Here is a 10,437-nt window from a genome sequence, read left to right on the forward strand (position 1 = left end):
CCTGACAATTTTTGTGTAATGGTATTGTGAAAAATGCATCTTTTAAGTCCACAACTGAGAACCATTTAGCAGTTGCAGGTATTGTGCTTAAAAGAATATATGGATTAGGAACAGTTGCGTGTAGGGTCAAGGTTAGTTTTTTGATGGTGTGCAAATCCTGTGCCGGTCTCCACTGTCCGTCTGGCTTACGAACAGGTAGAATTGCAGTATTCCAGGGTGACTGAATTTTTCTAATGATTTTTGCCATCAAGTATTTTTGGATTAATTCTTGAATGGCTATAGCAGCCTCTGAAGTAAAATATCTTTGAGGCACTCTAACAGGATATGCTTGTGGTTTTAGTTCTACCATAACAGGCGTGGCATATTTTGCAAATCCAGGGGGGTTATCCTCTGCCATAGAAGTGGAACATTAAATTGCTGCCAGGTAGAGCTTTCTGATTGTTCTTCAGTTACTAACATGATGCGCCATGTTTCTTCCACTGGGTGGCGCACTTGGATTAATTGTTTCCCTTTGTCAAAGGAGATTGTGGCCCTCATTTTGGTAAGGAGGTCCCTTCCTAATAACGGTAATGGGCAATCAGGAGCATATAGGAATTTATGTTTAATGATTCCTTGTCCCACTTGGCATGTTAGGGGTTCCAGTAGTGATCTATATTGAATTTCTCCTGACACACCCTGAATTTGGATGGTCTGGTTTGATGGTTTGCCAATAAATTTATTTAGGACAGATCTGGTAGCTCCCATGTCAACTAACATTGGGACAGTCTGTCCTCCCATCCGTATGTTAACAATGGGCTCTGGGGGTGGGACCATAGAACCCTGTTCCCTTCAGTCTCCCCATTCCATGTCAGCTAAGCCAATCAAGTTTTCTTCTCTTTGTTCTTGACTGAGATAGGCTGGACGCCCTCTTCCCCTGAAGCTTCTCTTAAAACTTCTTTGGAAATTCCCTCTAAATCCTCTTCCTCGTCCCCTTGCATACTGGCAAGATGGCCCCTTTGGTTGGCCACTCCTCTGGGGGCATTCCCTTTGCCAGTGGCCCTCTTGTTTACAGATAGCACATTGGTTTGGTCTGATATACATTTTTCCTAAGGCTATTGCTAACATTTCTACTTTTTTCTTCTCCTTCTGATCTGATTTACGTTCTTCCTTTCTGTCATGATTACGGAAAACCTTTTGAGCAATTTCCATAATCTCTGCAATATTTTTCCCTAAGGTCCCCTCTGTGTGTTGTAACTTTTTCTTTATGTCTGGGGCACCTTGGGTAATAAATCTTTCAATTAGGAGTGGGCGGTTTTGTGCCAACTCCATATCAAGTCCAGTATTTATTTTATAAGCTTCTATCAGTCGGCTGAGAAAAGCAGTTGGTGTTTCATTTTTTTCTTGCCAAATACTAGTTACTGCAGCATAATTAACTGGACGGATTGCGGCTTCTCTCAGAGCTTCTAAGCATAAGAGCCAATAATTTTGCAACAATATATGATGCTGTGAATTATTTGCCTCCCAGCCTGGCCTCTTTTCACAGGCTGAATTTTCTCTGTCTGCTTGGTAAGTAGCTCCTCCCTCTGGGTGTCTTCTGGCCAGTACTTTTAATTTAGCTAACTTATATTTCTCCCTTCCATCCATATCTAGTAAGGTAGAAATAAGTTGCTGCATATCATCCCATGTGGGATTATGCGTCTGAATAATAGTAGAAAATAGATCTATTATTTCTTGAGGCTTTTCTGAAAATGGCCCGTATTGCTGACGCCAATTTAGTAGATCAGTAGTTGTAAAGGGAACATATTGGAGCATTGAGACATTGGAGTTGTCTGGTCCAGGAACCAAAACTTCTCTTATGGTTTCTTCTATCTTTGGTTTTGTGTTTTTTTTTTCTGGTGCGGCTAGAGACTGGTGTTTCCCTTTCATCTTCATCCAAGTCCTGTGTTTGCTTTTGAGCACCCTGTTCTTTTTTTATCTCCTCCTCCTCCACTCCGGCTTCTGGTTTAAGGTGGACTTCATCCCTTTCAGCCAGAGGAGCCTCTAAGGGGTGTGTGTGTTGCTGATAAATTCCCCCTTCTTCTCTTCTGGGAACGTAGGGAGGGGGTCTGGCAACTTCCTCCCTTTCTTCCTGGCTCAGAATCTTAGGTTTTGTCTGAGGTTTGGCTTTTTGGGTTGCCAAATATATCTTTGCACATTCTATTTGACACTTTGCTAACCATCTAGGCTTTTCTGCAATATTAATCTGTCATTGGTCTATGTAGGGATATTGGTCCCAATGACCCCTTCCAGTCACAATTTGATGAACCCGTGCCACGAGTTTGGGATGCGCCAATCCCTCTTTGGGCCACCCTACGCCAAAGGTGGTCCATTCAGATTCACAGAATCTTTTTAATATGGCTGGATTTGGTCTTGGATTTCCATAATCCCTAGAAAACCCCTTTTTAAAGTTTGCCGACATACACTGGAGTGGCGTCTGACCAACACCCTCCTTAGTCTTTTTTCCTCCCATTCTACCTTAAAACACTACAATCGACCTGGAGCCCCGGAAGTTCCAACGGCCACTCAGCAGGAAATGTGATGGTTAACCACCCACACAATCCTACCTATTGAAGACTTAAGGACGATGCCTCGTCTTCCAGGGGTTGATCAATCCCCTCTTCTGATCCAAATGGGATCAGGTACCCCTTTTTATAATACTTACCTGCAGGCGTTCCAGACCCTCCTGTGGATTAAAAGACTTGACTGCTCCCCTCAGTGGATCCTTGACTGGAATGCTTCGTTGGCGGTGAGCTCCCTCTCTTCCTGTCGAGGTCCCCCCATAGTCAAAGGCCGCGGAGCCGGCTTGGAGATATCACCGTTAGGAGAGGGGTTTCCCCCAGGGCAGTCCGTCTGGCAGGTCAACGGCATCTTCATAAGAGTCCCATCTGGGGGTGCCAAATTTCTTGTGGAAAACGAAAGAACTCTTACGAATTCCAGAGGGGTTTAGCAGAGAGGTTTATTTGCGCAGGTTCAGAGGCATATAGAGATAGGCAATTCTGAACAAGGAGGGCGGGATTAGACTTCAGTTTTTATACTATCCTTCTTTCAGGAACAAAGGGACTACACATGGTAATACACTGTAATACATTTGGATCGTTTCTTACGGGCATACAATGGAAGGTTTTGCTACATACAAAGTATCCATGTGCAATGCACATTTGGTTAGCCACATATTACTGACACAGAACTTTCCCAGTGAATTTTCTCAGTGATTATGCATTACATCATTATTCTAGCAGTTATGCAGACAAATCATTATTCTAATTATGCAGACAAATCATTATTCTAATAATTGTTCATTTTATTACATTACCATAAAGATTCAGAAACTGTGATGACCCAGGGCACAGCACAAAGGCAATGCAGACAGCTGGCAATGTAAACAGTTCTTTAATGGTTGCAAATTTCCTCCAAATGCTCCCACATTTGCTGGCAAGCCTCCAATCCGAATACTCTGGCTGAAGGCAGTTTCAATACAGGCTGATTAGTATATGAACATCCTCAAGGCCATAAAGATAACAAACCAAACAAAACATCAACTTAATGAGTCTGCTTGAATCTCAGCTTGCCAGCACAGTTTGCAAAGAGAAAAGTCAAAATGCAGTCTGAGGTCGTAATTCAGGAAATCCACGTGGTCAGCTGGTCTGGTTGTCAAGGTGTCCAGGTTTTCCAACAAAGGCACAGAACAAGAGCAACAATACACAATTTTCCCAAGATTCAACATTTGTTCGCGACGAAGTCCCCACCCCACAGCGGCTCCTTATATCTCAATCCCCAGGTATGCCTTTTGGGGTGGGGCGGGATGCTCTCCTCCTGAGTTAGTGAGCCTGCCTGCATTGTTCTCTCCTCCTCTCCACTCTCCTAACTCTAGGATCAGGTGGGGGTGGGCCTTGCTCCTCACCTTAACTCCGTCTCCCTGCTCCAAACCTGAAGGACCCTGGCCTGCCTCAGCCTGTTCTTCCTCACAGTCCTCCAAAGCCACAGATACCTCTCCCTGGGCCTCGATAGGGTCCTGGTCCAGCTCCATTTCCTCCTCCAATTCAGGCTCAGATGGAGGAATGACAGAAACTATGAAGTGGTTAAACTGTAAATGGAATGATTTGCTCTTTGGATATTTTTGTCTTTGCAAAATATGGCTACCAATCTCACATACGTGACCCTGGAAGGCTTACAAAATTAAAAAGGATAAAAATATATACAAAAATATAAAATACATAGCAGCTGAGAGAAATTTCAGAAAATATCAGTCAACACAACTAAGAAACAAGCTCTTTCCCACAAATGGAATCCCTTGTACACAGAACTTCTGTGCAGGTTATGAATGAGATGAGATGAGATGAGACCAACCTCTTGTTGTTTATTTGTTAGGTATGGAAAGACTTGATAGAGACAATTTGTTCTTCTGAGTGCAATTAAGGTCAACTTTGTTGCACTCAGAAAAACAAATTGGCTTGAGGCAATTAAGGTCAACCTTATTGCATTCAGATAAACAAATTGGCTCTATCAACACTTTCCTAACCAATAAATAATTCATAAGCTGCAGTCTTAAAGAAATGGTTGATTCCTAAAACAAATACAAAAGATAAAATAGTTAAGGAACCAGGCTAGAAACCAGGAGACTGTGAGTGCTGGTCACTTAGGCATGAAAACTGGCTGGGTGATTTTATAAATCATATATGAAGAGAATATCATGTTTATTTAATGTAGTGAGGGAAGTCAGAGCCCCAGAGAAGGAAATATTAAAAAGGCAGAAAAATATATTTCCTCAAAAAGGATTTTTAAAAGCAGAAGCCAATCCTGCCCCCAAATCTTTCTATCCCAAACAGGAGCCAGCCCTATACAAATGTAAATGTAACCATCAGAAAGTTGGAGCCAGAAAACTCAAGAAGACAAAGAGACCTAAAATTTGCATACCCCACTCAAACTCTAGGAGTCATTAGCCCCATCACCAGGGAAGCAGGATATGATAATAGGATTAAACCACAGATACCAAGGCCTAGAAAAACACACTCAGATTCAGTTCAAAGTTCATGCCACAGGAACAGGAAACTATTCCAAACAAAAGGCTAGAGAGGGGATAAAAACCTACAGGGCTCAGGCCCTTCTTTCCTATGGTCTTTCCTGCAAGAACCACCATTCTGCCTCTTCAATAAACTGTAACCTTCTTCCCAAAGCAGTCGCCATGTTATTTATTTATCCCCAGCTTGGATGAACCAGGATGAAGACTTTACATCCAACAGTAGGTTTTTGCCTCTTGCCTTAGAATACAAAGGGCCTTACAAACAAAATTATTAAGAACCGTAGAAATCTTATTAGTTATTAAAATATACATTTTAATAATAATATTTATCTTTAAAAATTAAGGATACAGTCAATCATATTAACATTAAAAAAACATGACTATTACATAAAGAGTTGATGGGGGCAATGGGGAGGCAGCCAGATAGATAGATAGTGGAAAAATTCTAGAAACAGAGAAAAGATTTTGAATATTTCTATATGAAGAGAAATAAACAAGAAATATAAGAGCTCTAATGGATACTAAATATTATGAATAGATATTTTTGTTACAGTCACAGACCAAAACACATTAAAAATAAAAGCATATTAAAACCAAAACAAGGTAAAATAAAATATTATAATTGGTGCTGAGTTCGCCAGGGGATAATCAATATATGGCCTAATTTTACAAACAACATAACAAAACTTAGCTACATTTACTGAGACTGAATCATATTGATCTGACTGAACATAAAAAAAATTTAGAATTTCTCAGATTTTTTTACCAGGTAAGGAATTATAAGGTAGGTCCTTGAATCCTTATAGAGCAGAAGTCACCAGCTTTTCTCGGTTGGCGGACCAGAGGAAAAGGGAGGGGGAAGCATTTTGCATGCATGCGCATGGGACCATGAGACATGCGTGATGCAAATAGGGTGGGGCTAGCACTTGCGTGATACTCGCTAGCCCTGCCCCATTCTTGCGCAGCATAGCGCCCCATTTCTGTGCCCCTTGGCACGGTGGTGCCAGTTTTTGCACCCTGCGGTATGGCGACGTCCCATTTTTGCACCCTGTAGCACAGCAGCATCCCATTTTTGCAACTTAAGGCATGGTGGTGGCCTGTTTTTACCCCCCATGGCAAAGCGTCCTGGGGCACTAATGCAAGTGGGGTGTGTGTGCGCACACATTTATTTATTTATTTATTGAATTTATATACCGCCCTATCTCCCTTACGGGACTCAGGGCGGTGAACAGGCGATAATAAAAACCATGATAAATATAGGCAGTTCTAAAATCAAATTAAATAATGGGCCTGTTCTAAAAACACACCCATATAAAAACCCCCACTAAAACATACTCAAACTATGCCAGGCCGGCCGCACGGAATAGATGGGCCTTCAGGGCTCGGCGAAAAACATGTGTGTGAGCTGGCCAGCCTGTCCCGTGGCCAGCAGACAACGGCCCACTATCAGGCCACGGCCCACAGGTTGGAGACCCCTGTTATAGAGGGTTCAGTATCACAGGAAATAGACTGTAGTGTCAACAGCTGCTTGTCCACAAAGGCACAGTTTCAGCTTATGGTGATTTTTTTCTTTGTATCAGTCCTTGAAAACTGCCATGGGGAGAGCCCTGAAGTGTGCTAAACATAGTGCTATTTGGTCTTTGGAAACAGCTTAGTGGTGTAAGTATCCCTCTAATTTGTCTGGCTCTACAAGTCTGGCTCACAGGCTCTACATAACTATTGTCCTATGTGCCTCTTTGATTTGGAACTTGTCAGAAGAATAATTTGGGGTTCCATCTCTAGCCGAGGCTATGAGGAAAGAAGAAGTATTTATTTCTAAAAGCAAAATAGTTTGCAATTATAGGCAGGCTGCAGAGAAATGGGGTACAGCAGCAGATATTTATAGGGGGAGCTTGTTCGGGGTGAAGTGTCTAAGCCAGTGATGGCGAACCTTTTAGAGACCAAGTGCCCAAACTGCAACCCAAAACCCACTTATGTATTGTCGGATGCCAGGTGGGTGTGGCCCATTGGGTGGGCATGGCTTTGGTGGTAATAGCAGACTGGGTGGGACTAAAAAATTCAATCAATTCCAACTTTGCGAGATTTTTTTTCCCTGCGAGAAGTTGAAATTGATTGATTGAACCTTTTTTTTTTTTTTTTGCACACTGCGGTGGAGGCCTAAAGCGAAAATGTTTTATAAAACCCAGCTGAAGGCCTAGGACTGGGGCGACGGTGCGCATGCCCACAGACAGGGCTCTGTGTGCCACCTGTGGCACGCGTGCCATAGGTTCGCCACCACGGGTCTAAGCACTGATTCTAGCGTGACACTTGAGAGACGTGTGTGGTTGTGTGTGTGTGTGTGTGTGTGTGTGTAGGTATGTTTATTATTGTGAACATGCACTTCCACTTGAAGATCTAATTTAATTAACTCTGTGTTTGCAGATCTTATATTTTGATATGTGTGTTAGATCTGAGTAACTTATTTGGGGGTTTGAGGAAGTTTGAGAAAGATTTTCCCATTTGCTATTTTTATTTGATTAATTTAGTTTGTTTGACTGTCAGTTATCTAGTGGAGACACTGATTCTCAGACTATTGAGGATCCTGTTAATATTTTAAGGGAAGATGGAAACAGTATAAAGAATAAAATATATTTTGATATAAAACTTCTCACAAACTCTTGTAAACCAAATGTCCTGAGTTTTGGGGGAAAACTTATCTCTATACTGCAGATACTTTTGTTTGCAAGCCCTTCAGGTATTTGTGTGTCATTAGCCTGAGACAGGATAGTCAGTTCCTTCAAAAGAGATGAAGACCTCTAGCAACTGATATTTCTAAATTCAGAGATCTTAAGCATTGGATACAATAGATGGTCTTCAGGTAGAATTTTCTAGGGGCTAAAGGGAAATAACCAGGAATATTGGGAGGCTGTGCCCACAGAACAAAGTCCCTTCTCCTAGCTTGTGAGAGAAGAAGTAGCAAATAGAGTTGCCATTGTTTTTTAGCTAGTGCAGACATGGGTAAAGCTTTCATGTTGAGGATACAGTTGATTTAGAGAGGGGGGAAGACTGAAGGCTCCAAAGCATGGGGACACATCATACATTTGAGTGATTCTGCTTCTTGTGGGACATTTGGACACTGTTACTTTTTTCTTGTGCTTTTACACACGTAGGGTTGACCCCTATCAAAATATCCAGTAGAGGAAGTGACATTGTCAAACCACTCACAAAAAGCGTGGCATTATCATTTGCTAAACATAGTACAGAACATTGGGACAATGGTTATATAAGCGCAAACAAAATGTTACCACTGTAATTGCATAAATTCCTATTTCTTCTAAGAAAATGGCATGACTGTTAGCCATTTGAACTAAAATGTGAGAATGAGGATTTTGTTTGGGTCTTATATAAGAGAGTTTTAAAATTATTTCCCAACTTAAGAAAGCTTAAGAGCAGTTGATGAGGTCATTATTTCTGCATGTTATGGTTATAATCTAAAATTGAAATTCTGGGGTTCTTCCATTAAAATATGAATTCTTCCAGTGATGTTAATGCAACAGTATGCATACATAGACTTTTCAATATAAGTAAGCTGAAACACATTTTCCACTAAAATTATAAATCTTATTTCTAAACATTCCTGATAAAATACAATAGGATTTAATTTTTTAAAAAACCCACCTCCCTCTGGGCATATACTATCTCTCAGAACCGAAAGAAATAGCTCCAGGGGAACTGAATGCCAGTACAGAAACAATTTCCCCCTTAGCTCAAACAAAGAAATATATCTAAATAATGAATGAGAATTAACAGGGACTGAAATAACGTTTGCAAATGTGTAAATGGTCTTTCCTAAAGCCAAACCCAAAAATTAATCGAAATACATTTTAGAATATCAACCCAAGGATATCTTTCCTTAAAAAATTTAACCAAGCAATTTCTTTGTGCCCAATTCCCAAATGCGGTATTAGTCTTTTTCTGGCTTACTCATATATACTGTATTATAATTTTTAATGTTTGCTTTATAAATAAAACAAAAATACAATGCCTCTTCACATTTCAAATTTCAGCAGTCTCTAGGTTGTACCCTCCAACACAAAATGGCATTTGTTAATTAAAGGAATAATAATGACCACTTTATAAGCTACCTGCCAAATGATCTTATATATTTAATATATGTATCTATATGATCTCCGTCCCTCATGAAATAAAAAAAAATCATTCAAATATGTTAATGAAACCTTTCAACAACTCCGTTTTACCTTTTCAAACTATGGCTAAGAATAAAATAGCAATAAAAGCACCATGACAATATCAGGTAGGAAGATAATTAGTTAATTTCAATAATGAATATATTTATTTTGTATAGTTTATATATTTGTATACACTATACAAAATAATAGTAGGCACCCAGTCTTCAGAACAGTTATTTTAAAGTGATTGAATTCTGCCAGAAGATTGTGATAAGATAAGCTCTATTTAATATCATGGATTCCTTGTCTCGAAACATACTTTGCAATTATCGCATAATAACAGAATAATTAACACTCGAAGGAAAGGTTATTTTCCAATAATGATTTGGGTGATGAGAGAGGAAGTAGGAGAAGATGAAATTTGACAAAGTCTAAAGATCTAATGGAACAATTTTCAAAATGGGAAGGGGAAATGTAGGAGTCCTACTTTCCACATGACAAAAACTCATGGCATTATGCTAGAAATAGATTTGATTTACAACAAAGGCACATGCTTTCACTTGTAACCCTGCTTCCTATTGTTTAATAATAGCCCTAAAATTTAAAAATATATTGCTTAATATTTTAAAACAGAGTTCCCCAACCTTTCCAGCTTTGCAGACTGGCTGGGGGGAGGAGAGAGGATTAGTTTCACACTAGTGGTTGGCAAGCATGCACGCCTGCCACTCGCACAAGTGGAGTGGTGCATGTGTGTTTGCCCACTGCTTGCCCAAGTGGAGATGCATACATGTGTGTTCCCCCGCCGCTTCCACGGCCTGCTTCCAAATGGCTCAAAGCCCAGTAACGGGCTGTGACCCAAGGGTTGGGGACCCCTATTTTAAATCATTATAGGTATCCCCATATTTCTACCTGTCTGACTGTTCAAGTCCCTAATTATTGTTTATTATCACAATAAGTGGTGTACTTATGTTTGCCACTCAGCAGAACATCCAACCATTTCTTTATCGAATGCCAACTGTTGGGTAGAAGACAAATGCTTGCTTTACTCTCTTTGCAGAACAATGAGTCTTGATGGGATCTCTGTAGTCATATGTTTGAATTAATTAATTAAATGTAATAAGGCTGTCCACTCTAAAACAATTCTAGGTAGTGCATAGTTAAAAATACAGGTAGTCTTTGACTTACAATAATTCGTTTAGGGACCAAAATTACAATGGCACTGAAACAGTG

The sequence above is a fragment of the Protobothrops mucrosquamatus genome, unplaced genomic scaffold (genome assembly GCF_001527695.2).
Source record: "Protobothrops mucrosquamatus isolate PMUCROS unplaced genomic scaffold, P.Mucros_1.0 scaffold_284, whole genome shotgun sequence".
Classification (NCBI taxonomy): domain Eukaryota; kingdom Metazoa; phylum Chordata; class Lepidosauria; order Squamata; family Viperidae; genus Protobothrops; species Protobothrops mucrosquamatus.